The sequence below is a fragment of the Hylobates moloch genome, unplaced genomic scaffold (genome assembly GCF_009828535.3).
Source record: "Hylobates moloch isolate HMO894 unplaced genomic scaffold, HMol_V3 SCAFFOLD_20, whole genome shotgun sequence".
NCBI classification, from domain to species: domain Eukaryota; kingdom Metazoa; phylum Chordata; class Mammalia; order Primates; family Hylobatidae; genus Hylobates; species Hylobates moloch.
In genome coordinates, this window is record NW_026652295.1 from 4,472,376 (window position 1) to 4,487,706 (window position 15,331).

Here is a 15,331-nt window from a genome sequence, read left to right on the forward strand (position 1 = left end):
TACCTCTCCATGGGCATGGGATGTGTTTCCATTTGATTGCGTCATCTATGATTTCTCTCAGCAGTGTTTTGTAGTTTTTCTTGCAGAGGTCTTTCACCTCCTTAGATACATTCCTAAGCATTTTTTTTTGGCAACTATTTTTAAAGGGGTTGAGTTCTTGATTTGATTCTCAGCTTGGTTATTGTTGGTATATAGCAGAGCTACTGATTTGTGTACATTAACTTTGTATCCTGGAACTTTGCTGAATTTATCAGTTCTAGGAGCTTTTTGGAAGAATCTTTAGGGGTTTCTTGGTATATGATCATGTCATCAGCAAATGGTGACAGTTTGACTTCCTCTCTACTGATTTGGATGGCCTTTATTTCTTTCTTTTGTTTGATTCCTCTGGCTAGGACTTCCAGTATGTTGAACAGAAATGGTGAGAGTGGGCATCCTTGTCTTGTTCCAGTTCTCAGGGGAATGCTTTCAACTTTTCCCCATTCAGTATTATGTTGGCTTTGGGTATGTCATAGATGGCTTTTATTATATTAAGTTATGTCCCTTCTATGCTGATTTTGCTGAGGATTTTAATTGTAAAGGGATGCTGGATTTTGTCAAATGCTTTTTCTGCTCTATTGAGATGATCATGTGATTTTTAAATTTTTAATTGTGTTTGTGTGGTGACTTAACATTGACTTGCGTATTTTAAACCATCCCTGCATCCTGGTATGAAATCCACTTGATCATGGTGGGTTATCTTTTTGATGTGTTGTTGGGTTCAGTTTGCTAGTATTTTGTGAAGGATTTTTGCATCTGTATTCATCAGCGATTTTTTGTTTTGTTGTTTTTTGTTGTTTTTTTTTTTGTTGTTGTTGTTATGTCCTTTCCTGGTTTTGATATTAGAGGGACACTCGCTTCATAGAATGATTTAGGAAGGATTCCCTCTTTCTCTGTCTTGTGGAATAGTGCCAGCAGGATTGGTACCAATTTTTCCTTGAATGTCTGATAAAATTCAGCTATGAATCCATCTGGTCCTGGACTTTTTTTTGTTGACAGTTTTTAAATTACCATTTCAGTGTCAGTGTTTGTTATTGGTCAGTTCAGAGTTTCTATTTCTTCCTGGTTTAGTCTAGGTGGGTTGTATATTTCCAGGAATGTGTCCATCTCCTCTAGGTTTTTTAGTTTATGTGCATAAAGGTGTTCATAGTTGGCTTGAATAATCTTTTGTATTTCTGTGGTATCAGTTGTGGTATCTCCTGTGTCAATTCTAGTTGAGCTTATTGGTTCTTCTCCTTGTCTTGGTTAATCTCACTTATTTTATTTATCTTTTCAAAGAACCAGCTTTTTGTTTCGTTTATCTTTAGTATTTATTTTTTGTTTGAATTTCATTTAGTTCTGCTCTGATCTTTGTTATTTCTTCTACTGGGTTTGGGTTTTGTTTGTTCTTGTTTTTATAGTTCCTTGAGATGTGACCTTAGATTGTCTATTTGTTCTCTTTAAGACTTTCCAATGTAGGCGTTTAAGCATATGAACTTTCCGCTTAGCACTGCCTTTGCTGTATCCCAGAAGTTTTGCTAGGTTGTGTCACTATTATCGTTCAGTTTAAAGAATTTTAAAATTTCCGTCTTGATTTCATTGTTGACTGAGTGATCATTCAGGAGCAGGTTATTTAATTTTTATGTTTTTGCCTGGTTTCGAGGGTTCCTTTTTGGAGTTGATTTCCAATTTTATTCCACTGTGGTCCGAAAGAGTACCTGACATAGTTTAGATTTTCTTAAATTTACTGAAACTTATTTTGTGGCCTATCATATGGCCTATCTTGGAGAATGTTCCCTGTGCTGATTAATAGAATGTATATTCTGCAGTTGTTGGATAAAATGTTCTATAAATATCTGTTAAGTCCTTTTGTTATAAGTTATAGTTTAAGTCCATTGTTTCTTTGTTGACTTTCTGTCTTGATGACCTGTCTAGTGCTGTCAGCAGAGTATTAAAGTCCCCCACTATATATTATTATTGTGTTGCTGTCTATCTTATTTCTTAGGTCTAGTAGTAATTGTTTTATATATTGAAGAGCTGTGGTGTCAGGTGCATATATATTTAGGATTGTGATATTTTTCTGTTGGACTAGTCCTTTTATCATTATATAATGCCCCCTTTGTCTTCTTTAACTACTGTTGCTTTGAAGTTTGTTTTTTCTGATATAAGAATAGCTACTCCTGCTTGCTTTTTGTGTCCTCTTGCATGGAATATCTGTTTCACCCCTTTCCCTTAAGTTTATGTGAGTACTTACGTGTTAGGTGAGCCTCTTCACAGCAGATACTAGGTGAATTCTTATCTGTTCTGCCATTCTGTTATCTTTCCAGTGGAGCCATTTCAGTTAGTATTGAGATGTTAGGTATTACTCTGTTCATTGTGCTATGAATACACAACATGGGAATGAATATGAAAAACCTTGTGGGTTTTTTTTCCATTATGTTATTGCTATATAGTTCCTGTGAGATTTATGCTTTAAGGAGGTTCTATTTTGGTGTATTTCAAGGATTTATTTCAAGATTTATATCTCCTTTTAGCAGTTATTGTAGTGCTGGCTTGATATTGGCAGATTCTCTCAGTATTTGTTTCTCTTAAGATGGTATCTTTTCATCATTTATGAAGTTTAGTTTTGCTGGATATAAAATTCTTGGCTTATAATTGTTTTGTTTAAGGAGGCTAAGGATAGCCGCCACCCCCCTTCTCCGCAACCCCCAGTCCCTTCTAGCTTGTAGGGTTTCTGCTGAGAAATCTGCTGTTAATCTGTTAGGTTTTCCTTTATAGGTTACCTGGTGCTTTTGCCTCACAGCTCTGAAGATTCTTTTCCTTCATCTTAACTTTAGATAACCTGATGACAGTGTGCGTAAGTGATGATCTTTTTGCAATAAATTTCCCAGGTGTTCTTTGAGCTTCTCGTATTTGGATGTCTAGATCTCTATCTGGCAAGGCCAGGGAAGTTTTCCTCAATTATTCCTCAATATGTTTTTGAAACTTTTAGATTTCTCTTCTTCCTCAGTAACACCAATTATTCTTAGGATTGGCCATTTAACATAATCCCAAACTTCTCAGAGGCTTTTTCTTTTTCTTTCTTATTTTGTCTTTTTTGGATTGGGTTAATTTGAAAGCCTTGTCTTTAAGTTCTGAAGTTCTTTATTCTACTTGTTTGATTCTGTTGCTTAGACTTTTGAGTGTATTTTGCATTTCTTTAAGTGTGTTTTTCATTTCTATAAGTCATGAGTATTTTTTATTTATGCTATTTATTTCACTGAAGATTTTCTCCTTCCTATCTCGTATCATTTTTATGGTTTTATTAAGTTGGACTTTACCATTCTCTGGTGCCTCCTTGATTAGCTTAATGACCTTCTGAATTCTTCTTGTGGCAATTCAGAGATTTCTTCTTGTTTTGAATCCATTGCTCTTGAGGTGGTGTGATCTTTTGGTGTTGTTAAAGAACCTTGTTTTGTCGTATGACCGAGAATTGTTTTTCTGGTTCTTTCATTTGGGTATACTATGTCAGAGGGAAGATCTGGGGCCCAAAGGCTGCTATTCAGATTCTTTTGTCCCATGGGGTGCTCCCTTGATGTGATACTCTCCCTCTTCCCCTAGGGATGTGGCTTTCTGAGAGCCAAACTGCAGTGATTGTTTTTTCTCTTCCGGATCTAGTCACCCTGCAGAGATACGGGGCTCTGGGCTGGTACTGGAGAGTGTCTGCACAGAGTCCTGCGATGTGAACCATCTTCAGGTCTCTCAGCTGTGGATACCAGCACCTGCTCTCGTGGTGGCAGGCTAGTGACATGGGCTCTGTGAGCGTTCTTAATTGTAGTTTTGTTGGCCGGGTGCAGTGGCTCACACTTGTAATCCCAGCACTTTGGGAGGCCGAGGCGGGCAGCGGAGCTTGCAGTGAGCCAAGATCGCGCCACTGCACTCCAGCCTGGGCGACAGAGCGAGACTCTGTCTCAAAAAAAAAAAAAAAAAAATTGTAGTTTTGTTCTGTTGGCCTCCAGCCAGTAGGTGGCGCTGTCAAGAGAGCATCAGCTGTGGTAGTATAGGGAGGATCAGGTGGTGTGGGGGGCCCTAGAGTTCCCAAGAGATTATGTCCTTTGTCTTTGGAGTTTTTCAGCTGTCCCCTGGGGCCTTCTGCAGCAATCCGCTTCCTTCAGAGGGTTTATGGATTTCTCTTGGCTTTCCTGGTAGGTTCCTGCAGTAGTTCTTGGAGCAAAAGTTCAGGAGGTGAGTCCCCACACGCTGCTCTGTCCGTCCGAGTGGGAGCTGCAAGTTAGCCTTGCCTTCCTGTCTGCCATTTTCCTTGTGACTCTCAAGAATATTTTTCCCCCAACATGGATTTGTTTCTGAGATTCTCATAAAAGTACATACTTCTTAAAAGTTGCATTTTCAGTTAGTACATTTGAGATTGTTGACATTTGGATTTTATTCTTCTGTAAGCCATCATTTTATTGAAAATGTTTATTTGTGCCAAGGTAGCTTATGAGTTCAGAGCAACTAGTGCTAAAAGAAGGATATTTTGTTGTTTTTTTAACGAGATGTGAAGTATTATAGCTCAAATATTTTCATAAGAACCGTCTTTCTAAACCTCTATTTACAATACCTATTTTGAACAAATAATTTTGCAAGACAAAAAAGTTGTCAAATAAATTGCCTTTTTAGTTCTTTCGAATCTTTTGCTAAATTTAGATGCTGTAAAATGTTGTTTTTATCCAATTAAAAATAGAAGCGCCATGAAATTATTCTTTCTACAATTTGAGATATTCCAAAGTGCACTTACTGAATTTCAAAATTATTGTACATTGCTCTATATATTCCATTTTTGTCTGTCACTTGATTTTTTTAGAGGTTAATTTCACTGTATGCTTACTTGCAAACTTTGATTTCAACAATTGCAGTTTGCCAAAAGGTTCAAAAGCTGACTTTTCAAAAAACAGTTCTGTTTGTTGAAAGTTTCAATCAAAATTTCCAGCTGATTTTGAACAAAAAGTAACCCAATCTTAGAGGTCTCACCAAAACAAAACAAAAAAAAGGTTCCAAGTCATTTTGCGATGCCTGGATTGGTTTTCAAAGTAGTTTTTTGAAGGCTAAATGATTTGAGTGCCAAAGAGAATGGATACTGCCATGATGAAGTATTCTTAACTTTAGTTTAATTTGTTTTTCATTATTGTGTATATGAAACCCTGTATTTGTATTAAAATCAGAATAACAAATAGTGTTCCTCATTGAGCTTTTACGATATTATTAATAGTAGTGTTTAACCTTTTAAGGCAGGGTTCAGCAAACCTTTTCTATAAGGGGTCAGACAATAAATATTTTACGTTTTCTGGGCCACAGCTATCTATTGCAACTCACTTCTGCCTTGGTAGCCTTAAAGTAGCTATAGACAGTATGCAAACAAATGAGTGTGGCTATATACCAATACAACTTTATTTATGGAGACTGAAATGTGAATTTTATATACTTTTCATATATCACAAAGCATTCAACTTTTGATCTTTTTCCAACCACTGAAAATGTAAAAACCATTCTCACCTTGCAGGCCATGCCGAAACAGGTAGCAGGGTGGATTTGGCCTGCAGACCAGTTTGTTGACCCTTGTTCCACGAGTTGGATGAAAAAAATAGAACTACGAATGGAACTGATCTCCTATTTGAAAACTGGCACGATCTAATTGCCTGTAAAGTTCTTCCAAGCTAAAGGAACCAATATTTAACTGCTATTATGTATCTTTTTAATGTTCAGAAGAACATTAAGGGGAAAAATTGGCTTAATTATGTTAGAACTGTCATTTGATCTAAATGAACAGTCATGCTTTAGAAAGAAATGTGAATACTACAATTTTATAAATGCAAATTCAGTGATTGCACCTAAGAATTAGTTGTCTTTGGGTACTGCCTTCTTAAAAAAAAAAAAAAAAAAAAAGGTGGGTGTGGATATTTTTTCAGATGTCATCTGGTTTTCATGTGCCCATCTGGTTTTCATAGCACCCCAACCCCACAGGGTGCATGGCAAATGTGGAGACATGTGCAAATTACTATTTACTATTAACTTTCTTGAGAAACGGAAATGTAGTACTTATTAAATCTGCATTTTTATTTTTTAGTTCATTGCTCCTAGAATGGCTTGTAAATACAAACAATCAAAACAATAAAATAGTTGTGGATTTACACTGTACATGACAAAATCATTATAATACGAGCTGTCAGACTAATATTCTATGTAATTGCTTCCCATGTGATGCCAGCATGCTTTCTTCCGTCAGAGTGCTGGAGAGAGAGCTGTTAGTTACCTTGGACCTGGAAAGGGCCCAGAAGATAGGTGATTTGTTCCTGGTTGACTTTCAGAGTTAACAACACATTGAAGTGTGAACTCTGTTCACTGTATGTGTGTCTTGCATGCTACTAGATGAGATGGTGACAGAAGCAAGACATACAAAAACAAAGTTATTTATTAAACTCAAACGGACTTGTTTTAATGCAATAATGAATCATAATATTTAATTAAAAATGAAAAATACAAAGACAAAACCAGATTGGACATTGAGACAGCAGTTGTAAGCCAAGACTGTTTTAGGCAAACCAAGACGTATGGTTGTCCTATTTAAATCCATAAAATTAAACTTTTTTTCTGTAATTTGGATAGTTCTACTCTTGTCCCATTTTGGTCAGCAAAGTAGCCCCCTATTAGGTTTCTGCAGTAGTCTCAGATCCACTTAGATCTGTGATCTCCCCATTCTTATTCTGCACACTACATTTACACAGCCCTGCTGTGTGAACTAATGAGACCCAGTTACAGTCATGTCTTATCTGCTGTTTAAAACCCAGCATGGACCACCCAGGAATGCCACTAATGGCCCTCTGACTATTGCGTGCACCAAAATCATCAGTGTGTGAGGGTAGTTGCAAATTTCTGGTTCCCTCCTAGAGATTGGTATTCAGTAAGTCTTGGGAAAGCCCTGGTGCATCAAAGTTGGGTCTCTGTCCCTCTCATTACTTTGTCACTTGCCGCCCCCACCCGTCACTGTCTCATGGTCCACCCAGCTGTTGTAGGTCCGCAATGTCCTGTTTAGTGGACCTGTCTTTTTCCCCATGTTTTTTCAGCAGCTAAGGAGCTGCTGTTGTACATCTTTCTGTTGAAATTGAATTTATTGCTCTTTGATTCCATTTCTGTCTAGCTGAGCATCTTGTGTGATAGCAGGGTCTAGGTCTCAGATATCTGTATTCTTAACCTGATGCCTGAAACTTCTGGTTACTGTTGAGTGATGGTATAAGATTCAAGTTAACAATCTTTCCATTGTTTCTCTTGTCATGAACTGAAAGTTCAGTGAATTAAAGTAGGATTTGTGTAATCACTTCATTGTATGTATCAAGTTCTGTCTTTAAAACTTTAGTTTTCTCCAGGTTCAATCAGTGTGATAATTTTAAGTTTCATACCTTAAAAATTGAGCTTTAGAATGGGCAAAAATGCCTCCTAAACATTTACAACTTCTGCTGCATTTTGAATTAAACTAACAACTGTGTCTCCCTACAGCCAGGGTAGGGCTCAACAAGCGAAAGCTGAAAGGTGCTGGAAGCCTCCTGCACTTTGGGAATATAGAGTCAGGAACAATTGTCAGGAGTTCTGTAGTTGATTCTGCAGGTTGGGATTGCCATAAGGTTGGTTAGAAAAAAGATCTGCGAAAGCTTTCCTGAGGGTTTTTGCCCTTGTTTTCACATGTCCCATAATTGAAATTAAGAACTGCTGGCAACTGGTTAGTGACCAGTGTGGAAATGGGAAAATACTACTGGCTTATGCTTTTGCTTATAGATATTGAAGTTTAATAAACTTTAACCATAGTTACATATGATTCAATGAAATTAGAAAAATGTGAGCAATGTAAGGCTTTATTTTTGGGAGGGGGGTGCTTTATTGTATAGGCAAGCTCTCGAACAGTGTCTGATAAATAGTAGTGTCTGACAATATTTGCTGAATGAGTGAACTCATGGTAACATAACTCCAGTATGGCAGATTGATTCTTGGTGCTTTTTTTCCAATGGCAAACTTTTATAGAAATTGGAGAGTTTCGTAAAGACTTTTAAAAAGTTGTCAGAATTACCTATGATATCCTTTCCTAGATAATCAATTTAGAAACAATTGCTGGTACCTTAAGCCAGATGTATGCCTCCTATTACAGTGTTGAAAATGTTCTTTTGACAAATGCATCAATGACCAGGTACGTGAGAACAGTGCACAGCTTCTTATGTAGAAAAACAACAATGAAGGTCTTCGAGACAGGAGAGAGTCTGCACTGCATCACAGCTGATCTGAACGTTCAATTCAATGAAAAGGCAAATATTTTGGTCAGGGGAGGAATTCTTCCTAGGGAGTATTAGCACAGTGTATTTTTAGTTGTGTGGCTATTTATAGCTGCCCGATGGCTTGCGTCTGAGTCTTTATTTGGTTTTTAGGACATGCTAAGGATTGAGGGTCGTGGGCCTCAATTGTATAGAAGACGCAGTTGCATTCGGTTGGCTGGAGGCTTCTCTGTGAAGCCTGGTGGGACACCTGCTGGCCAGTTTGGCCTTTCTTAGTGAAGGTGATAGAGACGAGGGCAGAAGGTCATTGTATTTATAGGATAGTTGAAGCTTATCTTGTTTACTTTTTTAATAATACTTGAGTCATTTTTCTAAACATTCTTCTTTGCATAACAGCAAAGATTAAAAAGATAAGTAATGTAATATATTAGGCCCTAGTTGTCATTCACCTGTTCTTGTAGAGCCGATACTTTTTTCTTGATCAAATTTTAGGTTTAATCATATTTAGCTTAGAAGAGTGGTCTGTCTTAAGAGTATTCTGATTATTTAGGAACATCTAGATGAAACTTCTTTGCCTTAGTCCATCGTTTCTCCTTTAAATTCCTAAAGGCAGGAATGAGTGTTTCTTAAAACCAGCATGTATAAAGCAACATTTTAGGCAAACTGGGATGAGGAAAAACATCTTGAAGGGGGTTTCATAATGGCGTTGGAGCCTGTTAAAAATGTGGAATGAAAAGCCGATTATGAAAACAGTTAGTACTGACTTTTGGCAAAATGAGTCTTTATGAAAACATACCTTAATGATTATCTGAGAAGTGCAAGTGCTTTTTGAGGTTAACAGAATTATAAACAGGAGCCTGCAGACACTCAGGTCACTGCTGAGCAGCATGATAATTCGTGTGGTACGTTCTTTTTAAAGATTAACAATCTGAAGTCTTTTGTATGTTATGTTGCTAAGTTATTTGGGGGGAAGTGTTAAATAAGTGCTCTTACTTTCTCCACTGCTTTGCACAAAAAGTTTACTGTTCAAAGAATATTGTCCATTCAGTTTATTTTTTATTTTTAAGATGAAGTGTCCCCCAAACTGGTCATGCCAGGAAAAAAAAAAGTCTCTTCCTTCCAAATTTAAGCATGTTAGAAAATTCTTACTTATTTTGCACCTGTTAAGTGCCAGGCACTTCAGAGTTCAAGGGACATAGCAGGAAACAATACTAATGAACTTCTGCCTTCATGAAGCTCCCATGTAGACCACAAACACAGAAATAAAACGCAGTGTGTTTGATGGTGGGATGGTGTGATGTGCTCAGGAGAAAACGGGAGGCAGGGAAGGGGATAGAATTGGGGGGAAAGGGTGGGGAGGGAGGGGGGCAGTTCCAGCCCTACCAGTAACTAGAGTGGATTAGCTGGGTGACTTCATTTAACTCTGGAACCTGTTTTCTCATGACTGGATTGGCAAAAAAAATACATATTCAACCTACTTCATAAGAATTTTGTGGGTAAGAGGAATAGTAGTAGTAGCAACAAGGGCCTTATAATTGCACATAAGATAACTGTATTTGCTTATCGAATCTTCATAGTAATGCTTTGTACTAATTGCCAGTGTCACAATTCATTCTCTGATTAATTCAGCAAATACTTGTTGAGTGTCTGCTAGGCGTGAGGGATATAGCTAGATTTTAGATACACAAAACTCTGTTCTCATTCTGGTTGAGCTATGACTAAAGAGATGTAGTGTCTTATACCTTTCACTGTTGCCGTGCATTTTATCTTTAAATGTCCAGTTTGGTGACTTTTGTCAATTAACTAGAAAAGTCGATGTTTTAGCAAAAAAGTTTATAATTTTGATAGAGCTTGTGGTAGGGAACTCACAGTGGTTTTATTTTCCTATTACTTACTCTTGGGGCTATTTAAACTAGTAATTTTGTTTATTCTATAAGTTTCTTAATTTTAAAAGTATTCATAGAGTTCTTTTCCTTGTAAGAATGCTACTGTATAGCCCTAAAATTTATAATGGTTCAGGAGAACTTTGGATGTAATACATTTTGTGATAACAGTGTGGATCAATAAGTAGAAATGAAATATGCCATTTGATAATTGAAAGCATATAGTTAGATCGTGAAAGCCATGTGCTAGAATTTATCTGAGTTAATGAAATGCTGACTGGTGAATAAGGTAAATCTTTCTCCATTTGGGACAGTAGAATGGAGAGATCCATATAATTTGGATACTTCACAAAAATTTTCAAGTGTTAAAAAATTATTTGAAAAAATGTATAATTTGCATTAGCCAGTACAGAGTTCTTAACTAATAAGCAAAAAATCCAGGAGTACTACTCATTTTTTAAAAGTTTTTGATTACCAGGGGAAATATAATGGCACCGAGGCACATGGCAATGACTGATTAAAACTGAGCACTAGGGTCTGTGGCTCTCGACTGACTAGGATTTGTGATTTAATCATACTGCCCTAAAGATTTGGGAGCTTACGTGGGTGGGCATAGTTATTACAGATTGGCCTACACGTTCCCTTTCAGAGCCAGAGGACATGGACATCTTATTTAGTAGAAAGTAGTAATCTGGGTCTTCCAACTTTGAGCTCTGTGCTAGTTCTGTAACCTGGGCCAAAGTTACCTTTAGTTTTCCCATTTGTAAAATGGACATAACAGCAGGGTGGTGAGAATCAAATGAGTTAATTGATGATAAAGACATAACCTAGTGCCTGGCATGTAGATATACTAGGTACTTTATTATTAGTATCTATCATACAGAGCTGAAGGATTGTCATAAAGGAATCATAAGTGCTTCACCATGTTGGAGAGCTTTTGGGCTGGGAAATGTCTAACTTTCCCTATAGGTTAGGGGTGAGCTTTTGAGGTCTTCATTGTGGCAGGCGACATCTGGAACAGCTCCTCTCTTGTGGGTGTAGGAAGGTGGAGTCTGGGGGCTCTCTCTGTTTAAAGATCTTTCATGAGTAGAAACAGACGACTTACTCAGCCGTTTGTGAGGGGATTTTCAGGTGGGCACGAGGACCTGGCTGGAAAGGAACCACCGTTTAATTCTTCACTGCATTCGCAGACACACTGCATCCGCCAGCCCCTTGGTAAAAAGTCTTAACGCAACAGTCCCTGATCGTGGTTGTGCACGTATTCATTCAGGCTTTGTCAGCCTCATGTTAGAAGATGCACATGGCTGTCATTCTTCATGTTTAAACCTGAGAAACTGAACAGTCAAATTTGGGGAATGGTCCAGGGCTGAGGAGTGCTGAATCTACCAGCCCCCAGTTGAGATTCAAATAAGTGGGGGTGATAATGATACTAACTAAAAGCAGTGTAGCATTTTACACCCTTTTATATGTCAGTCCCCTACTTTTATTTTTTTATTTTTATAGTGACTTTTTGAAGTAACCAGGCCAGTTGCTTCTTGGCAGCGTGTGTAATTTATTTCTCTCTCTCTTGCTCTTCTGTAAAGCGATGGCTTCCCCTTTGCTCTTGGCAGATAACCTGTTGGGTGACATCTAGGCACCAGGCAGAAATCCTATTTCCCGTTAATGTTTCAGCACGTGGGTTTAGCATCTACTGATGATCCTTGCTGAATCTTCAGTGGGTGTTACAATCGGTAGATTTTCTAGTCCTGTCGTTCCTTCTGTGGTTACCAGGTGGAACTATTTTGCAAGGAAGAGCTGTCACCAACTGGGGCAAACGATGATTCCTCCTAAAAAGGCAAGGCCAGTCTTCCTTCCTTCCTTCCTTCCTTCCTTCCTTCCTTCCTTCCTCCCTCCCTCCCTCCCTCCCTTCCCCTTTTTTGTGACAGAGTCTCACTCTGTCACCCAGGCTGCAGTGCAATGGTGTGATTTCGGCTCAATGCAATCTCTGCCTCCTGGGTTTAAGCCATTCTCCTCCCTCAGCCTCTGGAGTAGCTGAGATTACAGTTGTGCATCACCATGCCTAGCTACTTTTTGTATCTTTGTAGCGACCGGGTTTCACCATGTCGGCCAGGCTGGTCTCGAACTCCTGACCTCATCCTTCCTTCCTTCCTCCCTCCCTCCCTCTCTCCCTCCCTCCCTCCTCCCTTCCTTCCTTCCTTCCTTCCTACCTTCCTACCTTCCTACCTTTCTTCCTTTTTGCCACTTTAGATTTAAACCAAGTTTACATTTGGTGTAAAATCACTGATTATAAGTGAAGATTTAACATTTTTGTGTGTGTATCATTGTGGGTTTATGATTTTTATTTGATGATTCAAATACATTATTTTTGTTTGAATTGTACAATTTTTAGCCAGTGGGAACCCTTTCTCATGGGTTTCTTTGTCCTTTTTTTCTTTTTTTTTTTGAGACAGGTTCCGTCTCTGTCACCCAGGCTGGAGTGAAGTGGCTTAATCACAGCTCACTGTAGCCTCGAGCTCCTGGGTACAAGTAATCCTCCTGCCTCAGTCATTTGAGTAGCCAGGACCACAGATACATGTTACCATGCCCAGCTAATATTTTAATTCTTTGTAGAGAAGAAGTCTTGCTTTGTTGCCCAGGCTGGTCTTGAACTCCTGGCCTCAAGTGATCCTCCTCCTGGGCCTCCCAGAGTGCTGGGACTATAGGAATGGGTCACTGTGCCTGGCCCCTTTGTTCTTTTGACATCTGCCCATACTCCCTCATTAGTCTTTTCCTGCTTTTTGACACAGTAAGGTGGCCAAGGCTCACCTTATACTTCCCCACGTAGTTGATGACAGTAATTCCGTAGCCATTACTGAGCATGTACATATGTCAGGTACTGGTTTGTACTTTAAAAGAATTACCACATTCAGTTCTCATAGCAACCGTGAGGGTGGGTATTTTTATTTTTCCTGGTAAAATAGAGGACATCAAAGTTCAGAGAGCTGAAGAAAGGGTAACATAACTTATCCAAAGCTAAGCTGCTAGATGGCAGAGGCTGCATCTGAATCCAGGACTTCCAACTGCGGAACCTCCAAACTGGTGTTCCTAATCACTGTCAGTTTTAGCAGACTTCTTCCTCTTCCTCCTCCTCCTCCTCCTCCTCCTCATTCCCCTCCTCCTCCCTTCCTCTCCCATTTTTAGTACCAAGGATAGCTCTTAAAGTATCTGAGTCTCTTTTCAGCTTCACTGCTGTCTTGCTTTAGGTGCTGGTTTTTCTTTTAGATTATTGCATCGAGTCCCTGTCTCCTGCCTTTCTTCTCCCAATATCCACGTTCCTGTCAGGAAGATCTTTTAAAACGGAAAACAAAACAAAACACCAGGCAGCTGTCACCTTTGCGTACATGATAGAGCCCGCCGCCATTTGTGTGGCACACTAGCTCCTCACACCTGTCCCCACACCTGCCCCAGCTTCTCCTGCCATGCCACAGCACACCTGCGTGTGCAGAACAACATGGCAGGCACCTCTTAGCGGGCCTCGTGTGCTCCTGTGTCTTTGCACACCTTGTTTCTTCTTCTTGGGATCCTCCTCCCACTCTGTAAAATTCTGTTTTCCCGAAATTCAGCACAGATGGGCCTCTGTGAAGGTGTTGTCTGATTCTCTGTGCAGAGGTGAGCTCCTGCTCCTGGTGAGTCCCCTTGAAGTGTGTGTATGCACGCATGTCCCCGGGGGTGTAGTTCACTGTGCACACACGGCCTCCTCCAGCAGGGCAGTGACAAAGCTGGGCCCGACTCATCTTCGTAGGCCAGTTCTTTCAGTCAGCAGATAAGGCACTGTTAACCCTCGAGACCTGTGTGAGCACACCAGTGTCTGGCTCTCCTCGCTGGAATTGTCACTTAGATTCTTATGTAATCTGAGTGACGCCATCTTGCAGCATGGCTCAGATCCTCTTTAAGTTTGCGGGAAACTCAGCATCCGCAGTTCACATCAGCCTGTTTATGTTACGCAGTTTCATACTAGTCATGTATTTACCCATCAGATCACCAAGTTTGCACTTAAGGGTTCTCCCCAGCACAAAGGACTGTGTACACCCTGCAGGCTCCCGGTGAGTCATTTTGGTTGGTGAAGTGGTGGAGGCGCTTGGTCACCTGGGAGCTGTGTGTGTGTTCCTTTTAGTGGTGTCTAGAGAGAGGATAAAGACGCCAAGTCTTCTACCATGGCAGGTGTTTTCAAATGGCAAAATGCTACGCCACCTGGAATAAAATAACCTCATGACACTACATGAGGAGAAACAAGGTTCCAAGGCTTGGGGGGAAGCATGTCCCATTGAGGGCACACACACCTAGCAGGTAAGTTGTCACACATCAGTGGCAGCACAGGGAAGGCTGGGTTCCAGGAGTCTATCAGCCCCCAGGGTGACGTCGAAACAAAAACCAGCCGCCCCGGGGGTGTACATGAAGCACCACACACCGATTTGGGTTTGACCTGTCCTCTTTTGGCCACTTGCCTTAGAAGTGTAAAGAGTTACGTAAGATTAAAGGAAGAAGTCTAAGGAGGCCCCTGATAATTGTCAGCCAAGACTCATGTTGACAGTCAGGGCTAAGGTCAGAGTTCAACCCAATCCGGTTGTAATTATGAAATATATGAATAGGGTCAATATGAGCTTCCCTATCAAGTGTTGGAATTCTAGAAATAGTCTGTCTACACAAGGTTGCTTTAAGATAAAATGAGAGAAATAATTATTTCCTGGATAATACTCTTAGGATTTTAGATTGACTATATAGATAGATTGGAGGATGGTTTATATAAATTAATAGATCTGCAATGGATTCTAAAAAGAGAACCAATGAAAGCCCAGTATTTAACCCTTTGAAGTAAAGTGAAAGATAATTGACCCTTTTCTCTATTAATATCCTCCCATCAAACAGTTTAAAATTTTAATTTTTTTAGAGATGAGGTCTTGCTCTGTCGCCCAGGCTAGAGTGCAGTGTTATGATCAGAGTGTCATGATCAGAGCTCACTGCAGCCTCGAACTCCTGGGCTCAAGGGACCCTCCCACCTCATCCTCTGGAGTAGCCGGGATTACAGGTGCATGCCACCACCCAGCTAATTTTTATCGGCAGTTTTTAACCTATTTAAGCCCAGGGTCTCTTCTGGAATGT

The 15,331-nt window shown here is 39.7% G+C and overlaps 1 protein-coding gene across 6 annotated transcripts in view; it reads left to right on the top strand.

Moving 5' to 3' along the window:
* CDYL (chromodomain Y like) overlaps positions 1 to 15,331 on the top strand; it is a 242,352-nt gene that overhangs the window by 128,529 nt on the left and 98,492 nt on the right. Inside the window, exon 1 of one of the 6 annotated variants that reach the window (XM_058432203.1) lies at positions 4,112 to 4,239. The exons of the other annotated variants lie outside the window; for them this stretch is intronic. The gene's annotated coding sequence lies outside the window, so the exon portion shown is untranslated. Of the gene's footprint in view, positions 1 to 4,111; positions 4,240 to 15,331 lie in introns of those variants that run through there. 6 annotated transcript variants of the gene reach the window in all.